General features: G+C 42.0%; 1 long non-coding RNA gene across 1 annotated transcript; it reads left to right on the forward strand.

Moving 5' to 3' along the window:
• Positions 1-394: 394 nt before the first annotated feature.
• LOC132086562 (uncharacterized) lies at positions 395-9,199 on the forward strand. The gene is made up of 3 exons (XR_009420424.1): positions 395-609; positions 3,599-3,680; positions 4,594-9,199. It is a non-coding gene; the product is annotated as an uncharacterized LOC132086562 (long non-coding RNA).
• Positions 9,200-22,153: the final 12,954 nt, after the last annotated feature.

Genomic DNA, 22,153 nt, shown 5'->3' on the forward strand with positions numbered 1-22,153 from the left:
GGGTAGAAAAGTACCATGGCTAAAGCCCACTCTTTTGGGACCCTCTAAACAAGGGTCCAAAGTGAGATCTTTTTGAGTTCTCAATTCCCTGAGGATAAGGGGGTAATATGTGTATCTCAAACACTGATAAGCAGATGGCTGTGGAGGAAACCAAGGTCTGCTGGAAATAACTGACAAGAATTGTTGGGAATAACCAAGGATTGTTGTTATTAACACGGCCATGAGAAAGATCATGTTTTGGCTGCAGAAGGGGGGCCAAGCAGAGATAGGGCATTTTTCTGTGACAAACAACCACAGCACAGCACAGCGCAAGCGCAGGAATGGGTGGCAGGAAGAGGGCATGGATTATAGCGTGGGATTGAGACCACCAAAGAACCCCAGAGCCCTCCAACCCATTTCCAGAAAGATCTGAAAGAATGGAGTGCGCATGAGACCTAATTTACATGGAAAGCGGGAAACCCATCTTTGGGGTGGGGAAACCTGCCTATAAAGGCCCAGGCAGCATCCTCAGAACTCTGGACGTCTCATCAACCAGACCAGGACAGCGGCATTGACTCTGAAACCAGGACCAAGATCCCATCATCTGGATCAGCGCTGGAACCAGGGCTGGTAAGGTCATTTTCTCTCTCTTTTTCTCTCTTTTTCTCTCTTTCCCTTTCCCTTTCCCTTTCCCTTTCCCTTTCCCTTTCCCTTTCCCTTTCCCTTTCCCTTTCCTCTGTCTCTTTTCCTATTTATTTTTCCTTTATTTTCTCTTTTTCTCACTTTAATTCATTCCCCCTTCTTTAATTTCTCTCTTCCCTTTCACCCTACCCTTTATCTAAAACCCACTGCAGCGCGCTTATGTAGTAGGTCAGGGACTACCGTACCAATTTCCATGCCAGGTGTGTAATTTGCTAGTAGAACTTTGTAATTGTTTGTGGACCCTCTGACTTTTGCTATGCCTTTCAACCAACGGGCATTTACAAATGTTAGGGCTTCCTTCCCGTTAAGGGTGGGCCATCACAGATGCTATGCTGTTGTTGAAGGGATGCCTTTGGGATATTACCACTCCATCTGTGATTTCTGGGTAGAGAGTGCTGGAAAGTGGCTGTTAACAGCCAGGAGAGATCGGAGCAGCTGAAAGCCAAGACTGTCCAGGAAATGTCAGTGTTTGACTGCTTCTGGTTTTGCTAAAGCTGAGAGAATGGGGAAATGGAAATTGGTATAACCCTGAGGCTGAATTTAAACAGATAAATGGTGTGTTAAGTGAAGTGAACAAAATTTATCAAAGGGGAAAGATGAAACATTTTGGGTGCACTTTTGGAAGCAGCTTTAACCACTACCCAAAAATACAGGTATGTCACCATGAAAGCGAAGGGGCTGCTCACTGCTGAGCATGATTGTGGAAAGGAGTGCAGGCTGCAGGCAGAGGCATTCCTCACTGCTGAATGTGGCCATATTAGCCACAGGCTTCCGGCAGAGCTTCAGAATGTGTGTGAGAGAGAGAAAATCTCATGGGGGGAATGTCAGGATTTAAAAACCTTTAGTGATGGTCAGGACCAGACAATTGTTACTGAAATTGTGCTCTTTTTAGTGGCCAAGATAGCAAAGTTCCAGGAAAAGCATAGCATACTCTCACAGGAATCTGAAACTGAATGTGCTTGGAAAGTGATGGAATTGATTGAATCAGGTTGTCTGAGGCAGAGGGCTGAGAGGGGCAAGAGTGTTTTTAATGGTGGGTGACCAGAGAGAACTGTGGTCCTTAACTTAGAGGGTTTGGATCCTTTAGAGTGGGATGATCCAGGATGGGATAGAGACCCCAGCTACAGATCATGTGATGGAGAGTGCACAGGAGGCAGCAGGTTTGCAGTTGATGAATGACAGATGGTCGGTTCTGGGACAACCCTCAGCTGTGTCACTGGTTGCCAACCCAAATATGATGCTTCCCATGACCGGAGGTTTGATAGATGTGATAAAACACTTTGTGATACAGCTACAAAAACACTTGAGGTGAGCATTAAGCACACAGAGAAGTGGAAAAGGGAATCAGGGAGGGGAAACTCTTTATGTGAGGGGGAGACAGTTCAGGAGCCAATTGGCTACAGCAGCAGCAATCCGGAGATTGGAATTGCAGCAGGGATGTGGACCTCACAAAGCAGCAGGGTCCTAGTGTCCGACAGAATGTGCTGTGTGTGGAAGGTGTGCAGAAGGGAGTTTCTCAGGAATTCTGGATGAATTACCTGCTGCTGTTCTTGAGAAGGAAGTACAATGCCTGGGGAAAAGGAAAGTCACACTGCCTTGCCACAGGTGGGATAAACAGGATGACACGGGAATTAGAACTCCACAGTGTCCGAGAGAATTTTCATTCCTGTGACTCCACAGGCTGGTGTTGTTAATCAGGAGCTGGGAAATTATTTCGTGCCGTCCCTAATTAGTGAACAGGGGAAGAGCAGATGGAAACATGTAAGTTGGCTCACCAAAAATAAAACTGACAATGAATGAAGTATTAAAGACATTATTTGTTTCTGAGACAGAGACAGGAGATAGGCTGAGAATGCAAATTGACAAATATATGATTGAGAATGATCATTTTAGGACTCTTCTTGCTTTGTCAGAGTGTAAGGAAAGATAATTATTGGGGAATTTGGATAACCACAGTAGAAAGAAACAAGATCTGAGAGAGGAAATTGAGGGGAGGAAAGCAGGTGAATTATTACTGTCATTGAAATTTGAGCAGCTGCAGAAACGATTGAAGGAGGAATAAAAAACCCCAAAAACTGGAAGAAAAGGTAGAGGTGATGCTTAAGCAAGTTCCCAATTCACTTGGCATTGTACAGGTTCCAATTCAGGTGATTGTTTTGTCAGGATATTATGTCCTCAAACCAAGTGATATTGAAATCTAGCAAGGGGAAATCTATCAAAGAATACATAATAATGGCTCAGACATTCAGATTACAACTGGTTCTCCTTAACAACTAACAAAATTTCTAATAGAAACAGGAGTTCTACATTCAATATTAACACAGTGAGATGTCGAGAAGCTGAGTCTCTGTCCCAGACAGCAAAGAGTTAAAAACACGAAAGTAAACAGCAAGTGTTATCTGCCAAAGTGCTAAGCTTAATTTACTGCTCCTGTGTGGGAAATATGCTGACTACTTGCTTTGCAATGAAAGAACACAATATAAATTTGTGTTTCAGTGTTCTGAATTATAGAACCTGGTGTTTGCTTGATGGCAAATGTGGTACTTTGGAAATTCAGACTGCAGTGTGCTTGCTCTGTGCAGCGCCTGTGCTCTGATGCAAGGATTGCTGGTGTATCTCAGTCCTGGATGTTTGCTGTGAAGCAAGTTGGGATTTCTGAAATTCTGGCTGATTTGGTGCCACTAACAGCTGAGGTCCCCATTATTGCCAATCTAGCAAGCACAAAACCAGCAGGTACTTGCACACTTACAGGGTTGTAATAGATTTGGAGAAGGGAGTGGCCACTCAGTCACACTCCCCTTCTAACTCTCCTGTCTGGCCAGTGAAAAAGCCGAACTGACAGTTGTGACTTACATGTTTATTACAGGAAATTGAATGACAACACTGTGCCTTTAACCACTCCTGTGCTGTTTTGCAGAACTGGTAACTCAAATTCAGAGAGCATCCTGGTTGTGGAGGACAACTCTCATTGCAGGAAATCACCCTGAGCCCCAGAAAAGGTGAGGGAGGCAGGAACAGCAGTGTGGGAGCCACTCTGTGAAGTGGAAGACAAGATTCCGCCTGAGGGATGTCAAGGCCAAAAATGGTCCTGATGGACCAAAGAGATCCTTACTATTCAATTCATCTGGGTTTAAAGAGACAAAGCATATTCTGAGTGGGGAAGAAGACTTGTGTCGTTTGTCCAAGCTGTTTAACAAACCTGGCTGAGGTTAGTGTTCTAGGAATGATGTCAGCACATCCTACTGAAGATCAGGCTAAGCATTGAAGGACAGCTTATCCTCCTTGCAGGGGTGATTATTGTCAGCACGAACCAAATTTGCCTCACACATGAATAGGATGAGCAATCTTGACCCACAGAGGGGAGACCCTCACTTCTTTTATTTATGCTAAGCAGTTTGGCACCCATAGTACCTTCTGCACCCTAGTTGTTTATAAGCTGTGGGTGCAATTTATTGTGGCAGCAATTATAAAGGAATTAAAAACAATTTTTCCTTTGAAATTCAAAAGTTAACCTGGAATAACCCAGCTAAATTTAGAAGGAAATTCCACTGTTGGTGGTAACTAGTCAATTTCAATGTAGACCTCACTAACATTAAAGTCACAGGTTTTGTTTTAGTAATAGACAATCCTTTGGTATATACCATATGGCCAATTATTGTGCCAGAATTAAATCATAATGGAGGTATATTCTATCCCCTGGAGCATAGAGTGTGGCCTGATGGAATGGATGAGAATTCATCCTGATGAGAATCCCTTATTATTTTGTGCTTGTAGACAACCTTGTTGTACCTGCAAGTAATCAATCTAACATTTGTGTTCGTAAATTAGTTCAAATTAAGGGTCACAGCTGTAATTATTGAGCTCCAGTTACCTCTCACCATTTGCTGAAACCTGACTATGTCCTTTTCCCAGACTAACAGCCTGCTCCTGTTGGCATGATTCTCATGTTGGTAAAGAAGCTGCCACGTTACAACCTGAGGCAGCTGTTGAAGGAAGCACAAGACAAAGGACAGAAGTTGGATTCTGTTCATTACAATGTGAAAGGCGGCCACTGAGTGATGGAACAAGTGAAGACAGAGGGGGAACACCACTTGTGGGATGTTTTATTTCAGTCATTGCCAACAGCAGTGAGGATTTTTAACAAAGTGTTGCACCTTTTGCTTGTCTTTTTGATGTTGATCATTCTGTTTTTCATTTTGGTAATAGGTTTGCAAATTGTATAGAATTGTAGATTACCCCCAACATTAGAGACAGCTTACAGATTTTATTTGCCCCTCTGTCCCTCTCCCTCTCCTCTTCTTTTTCCATTTCCTGGAATCACCAAGTTCATATCAAAGTTTGAGCCACAGGGTGTAGTGTAGAAGCCCCATCAGTTTGCAGAATGTGCCTTTTTCTTTTTTTTTTTTTTTCAGAAGGCAACAACGACAGGCCTCAGGGCGCTGAGGCTTGAGTTTATGGGTTGAGTTTCCTGCAGCCAGTTCCCACCAGGTGCTATTTTGTCAAGGCTCTCTGACCCTGTCAGGTGCACCAGGGTCAGGGAGCAGTTGTGGGGGATATCAGTGCTCCCCAAGGACACACAGCTGGCGCATGTGGTTGTTAAGCCTGGCTCATGTGCATGGCAGGAGATCCAGCACCTTCTCCTGCATCATGGACATCCAGATGGTGTTGTGCACATGGGGCTGGTTGCTGCCCCGGCCAGTCTGTTAGATTTCCAGCTGCATTCCACAATCCCTCCTTCCCAGCATCATATCCCACTGAGATTTGTTGTAGATTTCCAGGAAACTGGAGGAAAAAACTTCCCATTTGGCCTTAGGTGGAGGCACATATCTGTCCAGGTTTGCCTGGATGAGCAGATGAATCTTCTGGAATACTTTGGTAAACTCTGGGTGGGAACACTTTGAAGCTGAAGTTGTAGTGGAGCTCTGGGCTGCACTTTCAACGCACGTGGGACACCTTTGGGCCACTCCAGCACTAGAGCCCCAGACTTTTGGAGGGTGAGTGCAGGTGCCACAGCCCTGCTGCCAGCCTGACTGCTTTGGAACCACTGGCAGCAGAACACAGGGATATTCCTCTTGAGTTCCTGGCTTGAAGAAGCGCTACTCTTTCTGCTCTTCCAGGAGGGTTTTCTGGAATATTTCCAAGTCCCAGAGCTTGGCGACATGGCCCACATGAACCCACAGATGCTCTTTCACCATGCTCAGGCAAGGCATCATGATTTTCAGCCTCTCCCTCAGCACCCATTCCCAGCCTTCAGCCTCACCATACTCCCGCCTCCGCAGCTCCTCTACCTACAGCCACCACTCCTCATCTGCCAAAACTGTGGACTTGCAACTTCTGTGCTCCAGATCGATCTGAAATTCCAACAGGTCCAACTCCATGGAGCCCACCCAAATACTGAGGTTTTATACCCTGGCATTCCTGCCCCTGCTGCTCCCTTTGGCGCCCCTCCAGCTGCTGCTGTAGTTTCCCACTCCTGCTTCTCTATCTCCTGGTCCCAGAGATTCTCATAGACTCTCCAGAGCAGTCCCTGGAGACCCTCCACTTGGCTCCACAGCTCCAGAAGCTCTTGGAGGGTGCCAGAATGAAAAGGAGCAGAATTAGGGCAGTCTGAAAGTAGACGTTCATACAAATGTTTTCTAAATTTTAGTAGCTGGTCACTTCTTTTAATATTGGACCCAGTGGCCTTGTTCCTCTGTCAGATAAACTGGTGGTAACTAGTTATGCTGAAACAACTCCACATCTGCCCAAATGCAAACATCTTGACTTGCAATATGTGCAAAAACTGCCTACTTGGAAACATTCTGTGTAAACTGGGTATAAGGGAGGGAGTCTCTGCCCCATATTGGCAAGAAACTGTTCTATGAAGAGAACCCATGATGTTTTGTACTTTTAGGTACTGCCTGCAATTTATTCACCTCCTTGCAGGCAAATATTCACTCATCCAGTTGAACACATGGCTTTGTGTGTACATAAAAAATTTCTCTGATTAAACATTTTTTCCACTTGAACTTTTCCACTACAGAAATGTTGAATAAGCCTTTGTAACTATATAGGTGGACTCTAGATAGGTGGACTGTGATCTGACAAATGCTCATTAATCTTATAGAAATAAGCACTCAATATCAAGGGATGTGACTTTAATTATCCAGCCCCTGTTACAACACAGGAATTACTGCAATCTACCTGCACATACTGTTGAGATTTACTGCCCAACCCCTTTGGGATGGACCGTGCACTAGTGAAAAAAATCTCTGCAGCACGATGACCTGTGTCGACTGCTGGAATGCACCCGGAGCAGTGGACACAGGACCCTAATCACCATTCACGACAGTACAGAAAAGATGCATAGCACAGAAATTATCTTGGAAAGAGCAGTGGGAACATCACTAGTGGGACATATGATTTGGGTGGTCATCAACTGCAACAGGAATTCTAGACAGTGTTGCACTTTATTGTAGTTTTTGTGATTTATGTTGTATTCTTATTGTTGAATATAGTTCTACATGTTAGAGTGTGTATACTAGCTAGACATGCACTGCTGTGGCACAGACCTCCTCACCTATAATATTGTTTTATCATATTCAAAACAATCCTTAAAAAACACATTATTTTGGTAACCTGATCAAGAATTTCCATCAACTTAAAATTGGAGCGTGTTACATTTATTTTATAGGCACAGAGGTAAGAGGTGACCAGACTGCTAATCTGTCAGTTCCCAGGAACTGCTGCTGTCTAATGAGCTCCAGCTTTTTAACCAACAGCCTTGGAAACTTATTTTTCTTGCCTGGAAAAAAACCCAAACAAAACCAAACAAGTGGGACAACATTTTTATTATTGAGTTTTCAAAGAAAGTTACTGTCCTGAATTGAGGTCTGGATGGAAAACTACTCTGACTAAAGCCCCCTCTCTTGTGACATTATAAACAGTGGTGCAAAGTGAGACTCCTTGAGCTCTCCTCAGGGGCTGTGATCAGCACCTCCCTCTGACTGGGGCCTCTCTCTCTCTGGAGCCACAGAACACTCAAGCTTGCCAAATTTGGAGGACGAGCTCCAAACAACAATGATGATTTCTGAGCTCACACCCCACTCCTCAAGGCTCAACCTTGAGCCCACTGAAAAGATGCAAAGGCATGCAAAGTGACTACTGCACTGAATTCAAAGGGATTGTTTCACAGGTATACCTTGAACAAAGTCCTTATGTTTGTGTGCATGGAAGTGTGAAAATGCTGGAGCACATACACAAGGAAGGTTGCTCTAGCTTAGTATTTTAGAGTTGGGGCTGTAAGTAGGCTAGAGTAAATTTTATATTCTGTTCTATTTCTATAGTAAATTCTCTCAATTGCTAAGTAAGTTAAATTATCTTTTAAGTGTCATTAAATGTTAAATACTGTTAAGTGCTGTTAAGTTTATGTCCTGTTAGGTTTAAGTGCTGTTAAGTTTAAGTTTGTTAAGTTTAAGTGATGTCAGGTTCTGTTAAGTTTAAATTATATTAGGTTTAAGTTATGAAGAATTTAGAGTTAGTTGAGTTCTGTTAAGGTTAGGTTCTGTTAAATTTAAGTGATGTTACATGTAAGTTCTGTTGATTTGAAGCTCTGTTAAGTTTAATTTCTGTTAAGTTTAAGTGAAATTAAGTGATGTTAAGTTCTGTTAAGTTTAAGTATTTTAAGTTTAGGAGCTTCAAGTTTAAGTGCTATTAGGTTTAAGTGATGTTAAGGTTAAGTACTGCTAGGTGTTTGGAAAAACTGTAGGCCCAGTTTGGGTCCAGTTTAACATGGGGATAAACTCTGAACCTTGTGACCCAACACAAGGGGATTGCACATTTCTCTTCATCCTTTCCTCTTCCTATCCCCTTCTCTTCCCACTCCTTTCAACACACCCTTCCCTGTCCTCCCACTGATGCCTAAAGAAGCCATCTGGAACAGAGGCTAGACAGAGTTAAAGAATAAAGTAGGTGTTTATTAAAAGGCCTTCAAGAATACACCCTGGGCAGTACAAGAGCCTGGCTGAGGCTACCCCCAAGATGAATGATCAGTCACGAGTTTTCACACTTTTATAAGTTTTCATCCATTTACATATTGGGGTTCATTGTCTAATTACAGCTTCAGGTTATGAAGTCCCATCCTCCTGGTTTGTGTTCTTCAATTTGCCTTTTTGTCCCTGAAGCTGCAACAGTCTCCTTGATTCTCAGGCTGGAAAAGAATTGTTTTGTCTAACTACACTGTGAAGAGATCTTGCTAACACTTGATATGAAGTTCAGAGCTAGTTACTAAAGCAGTGGAGAATCTGGAAAATATGAGAGCTAAAACTTAAGGCATTACCACCTCCCCTCTCACCCACCCTCCCCTGCCTCCTGCCAGCCTTCACATAGGTAGTTTTAAACTGGTTTTAGATTTTTGTTTGCTTTTTCTCTCTGCTTCAACCATCTAGTTAAAGATGTTTACTCTCTAATTATTAGAGCAAACCTTGCCAACACGCTTTGTCATGCTTTTACTTCTGTAATAAATCTCCTTTAGCAAATACTTTTGCTGGTGATTCTTTAAGTGACTTTAAAACACTTGCTCACAGCAGCCTCTAAAGAGCTGATATGGGGGTGGCTTTGGGCGTGCTCCTCACTAGTATCCATGGCCTAACTCCTGCAATCCAAGATAATTGCTGGGAGCTGATGTGCTTGTAGGTGGCCTGGAATAACCTGGACTCCACAGTTCTGTGTTGTCAGTGATGCTGCCATTCCAAACCTCCCAATGCCCACACTCATATTCATGTACACACACACACACACACACACACTCATTCATTCTTAAGACACTTTCATCTCATTTTGCCTCTTACCCTGGAAGAGCTCTGCTGCAGATGTCCTGTGCCAAACACAGAGTCATCTCTGACTTCAGGATGTAGCTGGTGTGAAAAACAACTGGTTGTGGCACAAAATGTGTTGCATGTGGGGCATGCAAACAGCTTCCTATCTGGGACTGATGGAATGCCCATTTCCCCCCATCCAAGAGCTTCATTTCCAGAAGAAATCTGAACAAGGTACAGAAATCTGAACAAGTTACATTTGAGCAAGTGCAGTGAAGTCTCAGGGGTGAGTGAGACAAACAAATAGATATTACATGCCAAGTTGAACTTGGGCCATGTATATCACCAAATTGCTGATTATTGGTGATTATTAGAAGCATTATTAGTGGCTTTTCACCATTTATTGCAGGTCTCTAAATGGATGACAAGTTATTCTAAGACTTGGACAATATTGTTATAATTTTAAGTAGCTTTTTCCAAAAACATTAGATTTCATAGCTGGTGCAGGTACGAGTTACTGTTCATTACTCCTGTTCACCAACCACATGTGCAAAGGACACAGATCTTCCTGTAAGAAAAGACACAAGGTTCTAAAAGGAAGGTCTTTATATGATGTTGAGTCAAGTCAATATCATGTTATCTAGTGGAGATTTTGTTGGGTTTTTTTTTCACTCTGAGCAGCAATAACTGGCTATGACATTTTTTTCATGTTTGGTTTTCATTTACGTAAAAGGGACCAGCTGTTGGCTTATTTCTCTGAAGGAGCCCATAATGGAATTGCTGAAATATTTAAGGCATAAGTGCACAAAATGCTATTTCAAGCCTTAATATTGATGCATGTCTGCCACCAAAAATTCCAAGATGTTTCCCAAATGAAAAGTGGGATGAACATTTGTTAGGCTCATGAAAACGATTTTTGGAACAGCTCCATTTTTGTTTAGGTTTCTGCTCTAGTGGCAGATATTGAAGGGATCCTTATGTTTAATAGTAATGCTGGCTCTCATCCATTTCTTGCTAGCCATGAAATTCACTGCATCTCAGCTGTAAATTCCGTGACTGCTATAAGCTACAAGTATTTCTCAGAAGTACTGATCACTTAAATACCATGCTGCTCTTCCCTGTGCTTTTTACATTAAAACAGGACTAAAGTAAGCTGGAAATAAACAAACCAGCCTCCCGTTATTAAAAAGACTGTGCAGCAAATAAGAATGTTAAATCAGTGAGAAACCTCATTTCTCAAAATGCAATATGTGCAACTCATGCCTGTGATAGAGCCATTTATTGTTCAAACTCCCTTTCATTGAGGGAAAATCGCATTATACGGCAATCTGTGTGCCATCGGAATATATTGCTGTGAGTAATGGCATGTGTGTCACTATGTGCATTGTGCCACCAGGGTTTTGGGTCACTCTGTACTATTCTACCCCCTCCTGATGAAAAAAAAACCCCTTGATAAAATATGCCAGTGGGCCAGATTGAATTGTGTTCTGCATGTGACCCCCAAAGGAAAGAAGGTCATGGGGCCGTTCAAGCCTCATTTCTGCACCTTTTAATGAGATTCTGAAAGGGCTGGGGAGGAGGGAAAGACCATTTGTCACTTTGGAAACAAAGGAAGAGGCAGCAGAAGCAGAATCTGAATGCAAATGAGACATTTTCCCACTTGGGACAAGCTGATTTCCATATTAACTATTTTTTCTGTATTTGTCCAAATACATTTCCTTTGTTATTTGGTATTCAGAAGGCAAATGATGATAATAAGTCAAATTTACACGTTTTCAAAGGAAATACTGAGGATGAACCTACATGGTTTAATTATGTTTCACAGCATTTTGACAGTCGTATCTTTAAGCAAAACTGAAATCTGTCAGACCTGATGACCTGTGCTCAGTGTGTGCTTTGTCTCTTACTTTGTCATCACCCAGTGAAGAAAGGCAGATGAGGAGAAAAAAAAAATATAAAAGTATCTTTTAAAGCCCCTTTTATGTCACTGAAATTAGTCACAGTACTATTCTGGGATGTAGAAAATACACATTATTCACAAAAATAACTTAAAGAATAAGGAAACCTAAGCATGCAGATACAGTTTCAGATCCTTTCAAAAGTGCAACTTTCTGAACTGTTCTGAGGAATTTCTGAGCATTGCTGGTGGTGTCTGGTCTCTCCTTGGTTGATTCCAGAGGAATCTGGGGAAAAGCCTGAGGGGGAATGTTATCCATGTGTATAAATATCTGATGGGAGGGAGTAAAGAAGTTGCTATCACATTCTGTGGTGAAGGGTAAGAGTCAACAAGCACAAAACAAAGTACAAGAAAATCCATTAAAACGGAAGGGGAAACGTGTTTTATTAGGAAATTGGTTGAACATTAGAGCAGTGCCAGAGAGTTTGTGGAGCCTCCATCCTTGGAGGCATCCAAGCCATGACTGGATGTGTTCTGGGTAACCTGCTTTAGTCAGCCAGTGTCTGCACAGGACTTTGGACTCGATGGCCTCCAGAGGTTCTTTCCAATAACTGCAATTTTGTGTGATTCTGTGTTCAATCTTCATCCCAATCTTCTGGCAAGGAGCTCCTGGTCTTTCAAGGTCAAGGGCCTGGTTTTTCCCTCACTTTTCCCATTACTGCTTGGTGTAGTGCTCTCCAAGTGCTGAGCAATCCTCAGCCATGGCAGAGCCATCTAGACAGGACCTTCAGTTGACTGATGTACCAGGATCTACATAGTGTATCCTGATTTATCCATCCCTTGTTAAAATCTGTTTCCTTTTTTTCTCAGTTTTGGGTCTGGCCTTTGCCCTCTAAAACAGGGGCTGCAGGGTTCAGGCATTATCAGAGTGTCCAGGGCATTCAGAAGTGTGACCCAGAACTCTCCTGTCCCTAGAAATGAGAAGTGGAGCTAGCAGCAATAAGATTAATGTTTGGTGCTTGGTTTACACCTTCCCTGCTGTTAGCTCTTCTGAATCCCCTCCACAGAGGTTGAGTAGTCCTCCAGCATCCTCCCCCTCTCCCCTAGCACCATCTTCATTTACTGTTGTCAGATTTTTCCAGTCACAAATGATAAAGAGTCATAGGACTATATGAACAGACAGATTGTCTTCTCAGTCATGCAAATATTGACATTGTTTTCATTCCCCTTCAGCTTCTAGATCTGTGGATTTGTCCTTATCCTTAGCAATTAAAACATCTTTCCTGAGGCAAACAAAAGGAAAATAATACAATAATAAAATGAGTGCTTGCATCTGCCTGATGTTATCTTGACACCAGATGATGACAGATACATTAAACAATGAAAGACCTTCATTGAAATACAGAATTGGAGGGAAGGAGGCAATTCAAAGGATAAAAAACAATCTCTCTGCTCACTGTGGTTTGATAATAATTATAGCAAAATTAATTACTCACCCTTCACAGGAGCTGAGCAATTATACCACTTAGATCTTCCAAGTCCTGTATGTTTATTTATTGCTGAATTAATTAAATACAGATGGTTTATGACTTTGTTACCTTAGTGCAGTCACATTAAAAAATAAAATCCCACTGGCATAAAAATGAAACACCTGGAAATTTTGGATGTGACTGTTGTTGTGTTCAGCACTAACCATCAGTATCCAAGCTCTCCTCTGTTCTCCCTGGATGACACATTTCAGGCTAACAGTGGGGGAAAACATTGTCTGTCTTCCTTTTACTCCATGCTAAAAATACTTGCAAAGTATCAGTGTGGTAAAGCAGCCTGAGATAACTCCAGTGCTGCAATGATTTCTGGCACTAACTCCCTGTCTGGAGATAAATTGTGACATTATGAGAAATACTGCAGGGACTACACGACCGTGACAGCACCAGAAGAGATGAGACTTGCTGGTGCTGGATGCGGAGCACCATTGCACAAGGAGATTCCGGTATGAGTAAACCCAGAGATGAAGCTGCCAAGTTTTCCAGGTGGTATTGGCAGCCTAATCTGTCATGAGTTAGACAAGACATTGAGAAGGCATGATAGACAGCAGAAGGCACTGAAATCTCAGAGGTAAGCTGCAATCTGCCTGGTTTTCAGGGAAGGGTGACACCCACAGACGTTAAAAAGGAAAACAGCTACAGCAAACATGAATAACATGAATGGCTTATAAGACTCATTAATAACCTCCTTTTCCCATGCTGCAAAATTATCTCTGCAATTGAAATACTGCAAAGCAATCTTTAAAAAGCCAAGGATGCTGATCAGTTTCTGCCTGACAGTTTCCCTTGGTCAGTTTTCCTTTTAATTATGAACAGCTATACCTCCTGTGTTTCATCTCCTCCCTGCATATTCACAAAGTATCTTTTATAAAATTAATAGGAAATTGCAGTGGTCTGACATTTCAACAGATGCTGTGTCCACCATTCCGAGAAGGGCTGTTTAATAGATTTGTCTCAGAAGCCATTGATCAGGAGGGGATTTGTGCTGAGGCAGCATCTCTGTTCCATAAAAATGGAGCAAGCCCTTCTGGGTCTCTCAAAAGCAAGCATGCTCAGCCAGGCTTTAATTACCTCTGATAAGCTCTTTAGCAAACTACAAGGTTTTTAAAATCTCTGTCTGAGGGACTTAGAAGATTATGGTCTTTGCTAATAACAGGTATTAGCACACGGTAAGGGGAGAGCAGTACTTTTCTATTTTCAATTTTCAGACTCTTGCCATAATTATAGAAGCTCAGGCACACTGTAATAGACATGCACGGTGCTCTCAAGAAAGTAGAGAAAACGAAAAATGAAATCTGCCCTTCTGCCTTTCCCTGTTAGGGTAGAGAGCCACATGGGGTGACATTTGCTAGAAAGTTTCCTGCTCTCAGGTATTCCAGTCCATACAGACAGGTACTCACATACCTGTGTGGCTGATATCAGTGGATTTTAGAGTGCATCAGTGCCTAATTTTTTTATCAATGTGCAAGTATTCTGCATGCAGCAAAGCTGTAAAAACTGAATGTGAGGCCCTCAGAAGCTGAGAAATTTCTGGCTCAGGGCTGCCCCATTAGCAACAGCAGTTCAGCTCTGATAACCATGGCTCATGGACAGTCTCTGGGGGTGCTTTGACCCAGAAACAGGTAACGCAGAAAGGATTGGGCCTCAGACACTTCTGCTTCCTTGCCCGCCCCTGTAATCCTGCCATCCTCTGACAAGGACATAGTGTAAGTGCAGGAATGGAGCGTCCATCCCAGGGAGTGTTTTGGTAAAATCACCACATGCAATCCATCCTCTCAAATCAAGCTATAATTATGTTTTCTTTATAGAATAGTGGAATCACAAAATCATTTAGGTTGGAAGAGACCCTTAGGATCATCCAGTCCAAGTGTTAACCCAGCACTCCAAATCCTGACACTAAAGCATTTCCCTAAATGCTACAACTATATATTTTTTGAAGACCCCTGGATTTTTTGACTCAACTTTCTAAAGCCTTGATTGGCCTCTGCTAGCACTGTCAGAGCTCCTTTAATCTCTTCAAAATTTAGTGTCACCCCTGGACTCCAAAGGCAGTGCTTCAATGACTGATTTGTTTGCTTCTTGATTAAGGTACCACTTTTCTGTCAGATGCCATGAGATTTTCCTCCCTTTGTGCTTTTACCATCCATCTTTGTCCTGTCTGTAGTCTGGATTTCTAGATTTTTCTATTGGCAGGTTTATATTCACACGAAGAGATGTATCTTATTCTGTTCTCTAAGGATTAAAAAACCACTAGCCCACGTCTGTGTGTCTCATGCATCAATACCTGAGTGCATATTGACTTTGAGATGCCAAATCCTTCAAAGCCTATAATTTTCTACTGGCAGTAAAGTACCTTTTTAATTTCTGTTTCATGTTTTATAGCCAGACTTCCTGAATTCTTTTTGTGATTAATATGGCTTAATTTTTCAGCTAGTTAGTACTCTAATTTACTTAAACAATTTTACCTAGAGTTTAATTTTCTTTCTTCATACTAGTAAAAAAATCAGAAAATAATGGTATTTTTGAAATAATTTACATTGGCTATCTTCTTGGCGTGTCCATCTGGGAATGGGCCACTTTGTTCAGAAGAAACTCTTTTTTTTTTGTTATTTAATATGTTGGCATCTCAGTTTGCTAAAGGCACACAACACAATGAACACCCTTCAGTGCCATTAAACCCCTGAGATTACTGCCAAAAGGCATCATTTTGCCTCCAAAAGGCATTCAAGAGTATTGGTTTCTGGGGAAGAAATCATCAAACAATGAGTCAGACTGTGTATTTGTTTATTGCTTCTATTTCTCCAGTTCTCTTCCAGCTTTATCCAGCATAAATTTCTCCAGAGGCTGCCACAAGAAGTTATTGTAAATACACTTTTAGTGACACTGACTCTGCCTGCAGGAGCAGCTAAGATGACTGGACAGCAGCCATGTAAAAAAGAGCAACAATTATGAATTCATTACCCTTCTACAGCCACATCCACAGTGTTTTTGCTGTGATAATGCAGAATAAAAATTGATGTTGCTTCAGCTCTCTGGATCACCTGACAAGACATGGATCCTTCCCTTATTAAACAAAGAAACACAGATGGGGGCTCTTGAACAGCCTATTTATCACTTTCAGCAAAAGCTTGAATTCACTGACATTTTTGCAGGGTATTTCTCACCTTTTGGCCCTTTTTGCAATCTAAAATCTTTATTTTCCATCTGTTGAGGTATGAGAATTTACCATGGCCTAAAGAGAAGTTTAAACAATTCCTGTCCTGAGCATAATTACTTGTTTTCTGTCAACAGCTGCAGGCAGACCCCTTCAGACCACTTGAAAAGAAAGAACATAATTTTTTCACAAATGAGGAGTATACCTCCTTCCTGTTGTCTTAACCTCAGGATGTACATGACACTGTCTGCACCCAGATGTAAGATGGACTGAATGGGGAGGGAAACAATTTGGAAATCAAAAGAACTGTAGACAGACAGGCAGACAGAACTCATGGCTGAGTTTTGCCATTTGCATACCCAGCAAGAAAGAATTTATATTTATTTATACCCTTTGGACATTATTTTATCTCTCCTGTGAGTACATTAAGACCTTGGAATCAGAAAATACTTGAGTAAATGCAACCATCCATTTACTAAGATGGCTGTTTGATTTTGTACTCACGTGCTGTCTTACATTAGGGCTTTTTGTTCAGAAGTAGGGGATGTATCAAATTATTAATAATATGAAATTAAAAATATTCACTCTAAGGCTTAAATACTGGAAAAAAGACAACCTGAAAATATAACTCTATAGCTGACTACAGTGAGACTCTGAAAATTTTAAAGAGAATGAGCATTTTGTTTAGGCTTTCCTGGAGTTTTTTTTTAACGCACAATATGAAAATCATCTGTAACAAGCAATTTCAGAGGCAGCCTCTGAAGCAGTCCAGCTGACATAAGTAAAACAAGCACAGATTTTATTCTATGAGCACTAAAGTAGTGAAGGGAAGTGCCAGATTGAAATACATTCAGAGCACTCCTGTGATTATTTTCATACAGGCTGCATTACCTGTAGGTTTCATGGGTAGGTGACAGTGGATTCCAAAGAGGAAACATAGAATCACAGAATCACAGAATCGCTAAGTTGGAAGAGACCTTAAAGATCATTGATTCCGACCCATGCCTTAACACCTTAATTAAACCATGGCACCCAGTGCCACATCCAGTCTTGTTCTAAACACACCCTGTGATGGTGACTCCACCACCTCCCTGGGCAGACTAATCCAGAACTTCATCGCTCTTCCTGTAAAAAACCTTTGCCTCATGTCAAACCTGTATTTCCCTTGACACAGCTTCAGACTGTGCCGTTGGGTTCTGTCAGTGCTGCCTGGTGAAAGAGACCAACCCCCACCACTGTAACCACCTTTCAGGAAGTTGTAGAGAGTGATAAGGGCACCCCTGAGTCTCCTTTTCTCCAGGCTGAACAGCCCCAGCTCCCTCAGTTCTTCCTTATGGGGCTTCTGTTGCAAGCCCCTCTCCAGCCTCGTTGCCCTCCTCTGGACACGCTCAGAACCAGAGCTGGTGGTTTCAGAATAAAAGCTGCCTTCAGAGTAAAATATACAATTTTTATATTGGAGAATGTTTTCTTAAAGAAGAGGCTACAGGCACCAAACTCCCATGGGAATCACACTCAACTGTCCACCACCTGACTGTGCTAAAACAGTCCCTTACAAACTCAGAAACTGCAGAGCAGGAGGCAACAGGGAGGGACTTCAGGCTTTGGTGCTTGCTAATATCATCCATAATCTGTTTCCTCAGCAGCCTTGAGCCATCTCTTGTATGAACAGCATATCTGGGCACAGTCCTGTATTGCAGTGTGTTGTAACTTCCTGTTTTACTTCCTAAGTCACTTCCCAGGTGTGGCAATAACTCTCTCCCTTCCCCTTCACCCCCTTGCTGAGTGAGTTCTGTCAATCAGTTTTAACATTCCAGCAAGGCCTCGTGTGGTTGGTCATGCTCAAAGGATGCCCCTCAGGCCTGTTTAGGTGTCCCTCGTTCCTTGAGACCCTGCCCCTCCCACTTGGTTGGTGCTCACCTGTCCCTTCTCCTCCCCCTGTCCCGGAGCTTAAAAGCCCAATCAAGCCATGCATGCTTTGGGCTGAGGGACTATGCCAGAGATCACTGGAGAAATGATCGCAAGTAGGATGAGAAGCAAGCTTGGTCTCATGGCATCTCGAGACTGCACACGAACAGCAGGATCTAAACTGGTACAAGGAACTTGAGACAAACATGTATTACAAACTGTTCCAGATAGGAGGCTTAAATGGAATTTCCTCCAGAGAATGCGTGTGGTGTTTCCTTCTCCAGGCAGCATGAGCAACCTGGGGCACTTCTGTAGATTTCTCTGAGACTTTGGGAACGTAGGGCTTTACCCATTTGGAAGGAACCCACTTTAAACCAGAGGGGGTGGACACACAGGTGTATCCATGTCCCCAAGTAACCAATTTGTAAGGTCCCACCGTTTTCCAAGTCTCAGGGTCCTTTACTAAAACTGGAGGTTTTTCTTTCATCAGCCTATGACTGCTCCCCCCAAAATGGCGTAGGATGGGCGGGTTCAGGCTGTCAAAGGAACAGTTCAGAAAATTGATTGTGAATAGCGGCCTGGATAACCGGATGTGGGGAGGTTCCACCTTCAGAACCTGTTGTTGCTGGTCCAGGACTCTTTTAATATCACGGTGAGTTCTTTCTACAATGGCTTGACCTGTAGGGGAGTAGGGGATGCCTGTTTTGTGCTCTACTCCCCATTGCTGCAGGGCTCACCTGGTAGCCAGAGCAAAAAGAATTATTTATACATATATATGTATGTATAATGTTCATCTATATATCCATACATATACCCGTTGTCCTGAAGGCGGATGTTTCTCAGCTATACATCAGTTTTAGAAAGACACTGAGCTTTGAAGCCCTAAAGCAATACAAACCCCAAGGCGCAGCAGAATTTAAATTATTTTCTCTTTTTTTACAAGTGGGTGACAAGTTGTATGACCACATGGTGTGATATTCAATCGGTCAATGTTCTTATATTAAAAAAGAAATGCATAGCTCCTGAAGTGCTCTGTGGAGGGTTAACCTTGTTACCCTGCCTGCCAAGTGCTTATCCAGCCACTCTCTGATTCCCCCTCCTTACCAGGACAAGAGGAGAAAATAAGAGGAAATAGCTCAAGGAAATCACTTACTATTTACTGTCAAAGGCAAAACAAATTTGAATTAGGGGCAGTTAATTTATTACCAAGCAAAATAGATTTTAATGGTGAGAAATTTAGTCTATTTTAAATAGTGTATCTAATCTATTGGGTTCTTCAGAAAAATACCCCTCTTTTTGGTGACTGCTCTGTGAGAATAGAATAGAATAGAATAGAATAGAATAGAGTAGAATAGAATAGAATAGAATAGAATAGAATAGAATAGAATAGAATAGAATAGAATAGAATGAAAATTAGATCTTTGTACTGACAGGGAAAATCTGACCAAACAAGACTCACTTTGTCATGGACGCACACTGAACACATGGAACAAATACCTTCCCATTTAACTCTAAGTGGCTGCTTGTGATGCCATTACTACTGTGGTCCGATAGGAGGGAAGAAAAAGGTAAAGAAAGAGGCAAAGAAAGAAAAAATGGTCTGAAGGAAGAGACAGAGACCCCACATGCAGCTCACATCAAAACTTCCTTCCTTGTTTCCAGAAGTTATCCTAGTGAAAATACCTGTAAATAGCTTCATCTGTAAAGTTAAAAAAAAAATACTTGCACTTCAATAGCTGTTCTCAGAAAATTAGACTGTCTGAGTCATCCCACAGGGAAAAAAAAAACAAACCAAACAAAAAAAAATTCACCCCAAAGCAACAAAAAACCGAACCAACCAATCCCACAGACCAGAACAAAAAGCCAGACCAAAACCCAAAATGCAGCCTTTCACCTTAGTGATCCTTTGTAGGCCACAGCAAATACAAAGCATTAATTAATACCCTATTAATGACTTGCATTAAGCAGGAGCAGTTTATTGTCTCCTCAGTTGTGCAATAGAGTGATGTCCTGGCACAGAGGCAAAGCTTCCACCTCGGTCTCCACAACATTCCTGCTCTGGGGCATTGCAGCAGGGTTTGGGGCTGTGTGTGGTTCAGCCTGCAGCAGAGAGGGCCTTGGGACACCCAGCAGCATCCCTGTGTCAGTGGGGAAGGAATGGAGGGGCCAGGGCCAGGCTTTGGCTGGAAACACCTGGTGGGAGTCCCAGGCGCGAAACACCAGCTGTGCGCTGAGGAGCTGGTGTGCCCTCTCCTGTGGATCCAGACTATTTAATCCACATCAAATGGAAGCATTCCTAAGGATGTCCTAACACTGCCTCACTGCCTCTCCAAAATCTGCTTATATTTTTATTAAGTTCAGCCTCTTTTTTTTTTTTTTTTTTTTTTTTTTTTTTGATAGAAAGGCATACAAGATCCTTTCTCCAAGGAGAAAACAATGGGGTGTATGTTTGTTGTGTGGTGATGCCTGTGCAGGGCAGGAAGATGATGCACTAATTTGAGGTTGAAAATAGATTACTGCACTTGCCCACAAAATAACTTGGAGTAGCATACAAATGGCAGCACTACGCTGAAACAAAAAGCCTGATGTCTGACAGCAGCCAGCAAAACCTTCCAGAAAGCAGGACAAACTGATATTTAGAGTGAGATGCCCTCCCAGGTCTGCAGTACTTTGTGGCTGAAAGGTTTCTTAAGCAAAAAAACCTCTTCATAGTGAAAGAACACAAGGAGAGTGGGATTTATTCTCCCTATCACTGTTAATTTGCCTTTTGAACCTATGTAAACTTGGTCCATGTAGCCTTTAGCATAATTCCTCAGCCCTCTAGGAATCCTGGGTACAACAGGTAGATTGGTAGATTGGATTAGGACTAGGAGTTCTCTTTCTAATGTAGCTATTTTTAGAGTAATTTCATTTTTCTTTGATTCAGTTTCTTCATAACTAAAATGAATGTAAACACAATGTTCATCAAAAATGCAGATTGATGATGAAAGGTGATGTGAAATCATGGTAAATTCTAGGTATTACAAGGGGAGAACTTTACAAGAGCTCATAGTGGGTGAATGGGATCAAAGAAGTGAATTTGTAAGCAGAAACAGGAATTTATTTGAACTGCAAAGCTGTGGAAGCACCTGACAGGTGAACTTCTTTCTCAGTTATCAGGCTGGAATTCTAGATTGCTAAAATCTGACACCACATAGCTCCACGAAGACAGGAGAGATCTGAAGATGGGTTAAAGAAGCCATTTTGTTCATTGGATTATGGATATTTGGCTAAAGGCTACTATCAGAACGAAGATTTGAAAAGAAGTATTTCAACAAATTTTGAGAGGTTTGTAAGTTTTTAGAATCTTTGTCTTTCTGCCACAACAAAAATAAATATGGTGGGAACAATATCAGTTTGAGGAAGGGTCTTTTTGGTAATTGTTGTGGTTGAACCCCAGTCAGCAGCTCATGCTCCCTCCCAGTAGGATGGGAGAGGAAATTGGAAGAGTTAAAGTGGGAAAACTTGTGGGGTTGAGATAAAGACAGTTCAACAGGCAAAGCCACGCACAGTTTGGGGCGCTCTGGTACTGCCCCATGAATAAGATGCCACTGATTCAGCTTGCTCACTGGTGGGGAGGTGTGAGAAACAGAAAAGATCTTGGCTCTGTGCAAGTTCTGTGTCTCTGTATTACAAACCCTGTGTACAGCACAAGTGCAGAACAAGACCCTACATCACCCACTTTGAAGAAAATCAGTTTTGTTCCAGTCAAACCCAGTACAAAGGTGTTCGTGCCAGCAAAGTATGCTTCATTTTAGATCAGGAAGCAAAGATTGCTCAATGATATTTGGGATATCTGTAGAAATAATAAAAGAAATGTTTAATAACTCTTTGACTCATTTAAACAACTCTGTTATGAGCTTGATTACACAGGAACCAGTAAAACTCAGCTTGGGAAATGCCTTAAATTAGCCATTTTCTTTGAATATCTGTTACTGTATTTAGTGAAATGATCTAATTAGAATGGGCTCTTTCCAATACAAAATGTTTTCTTCATTAAAATCCATTCACACATTTGTACATCTCATAACACTTCTCATTCCAGCTGTGCAGATTAATAGTTTGGGGCATTTCTTGGCCTACTTAAGATAACTTTTGTATATAGGTCTAGTTCTGAACTTTGTTTAGAAGAAGGTAT

The sequence above is a fragment of the Ammospiza nelsoni genome, chromosome Z (assembly GCF_027579445.1).
Source record: "Ammospiza nelsoni isolate bAmmNel1 chromosome Z, bAmmNel1.pri, whole genome shotgun sequence".
NCBI classification, from domain to species: domain Eukaryota; kingdom Metazoa; phylum Chordata; class Aves; order Passeriformes; family Passerellidae; genus Ammospiza; species Ammospiza nelsoni.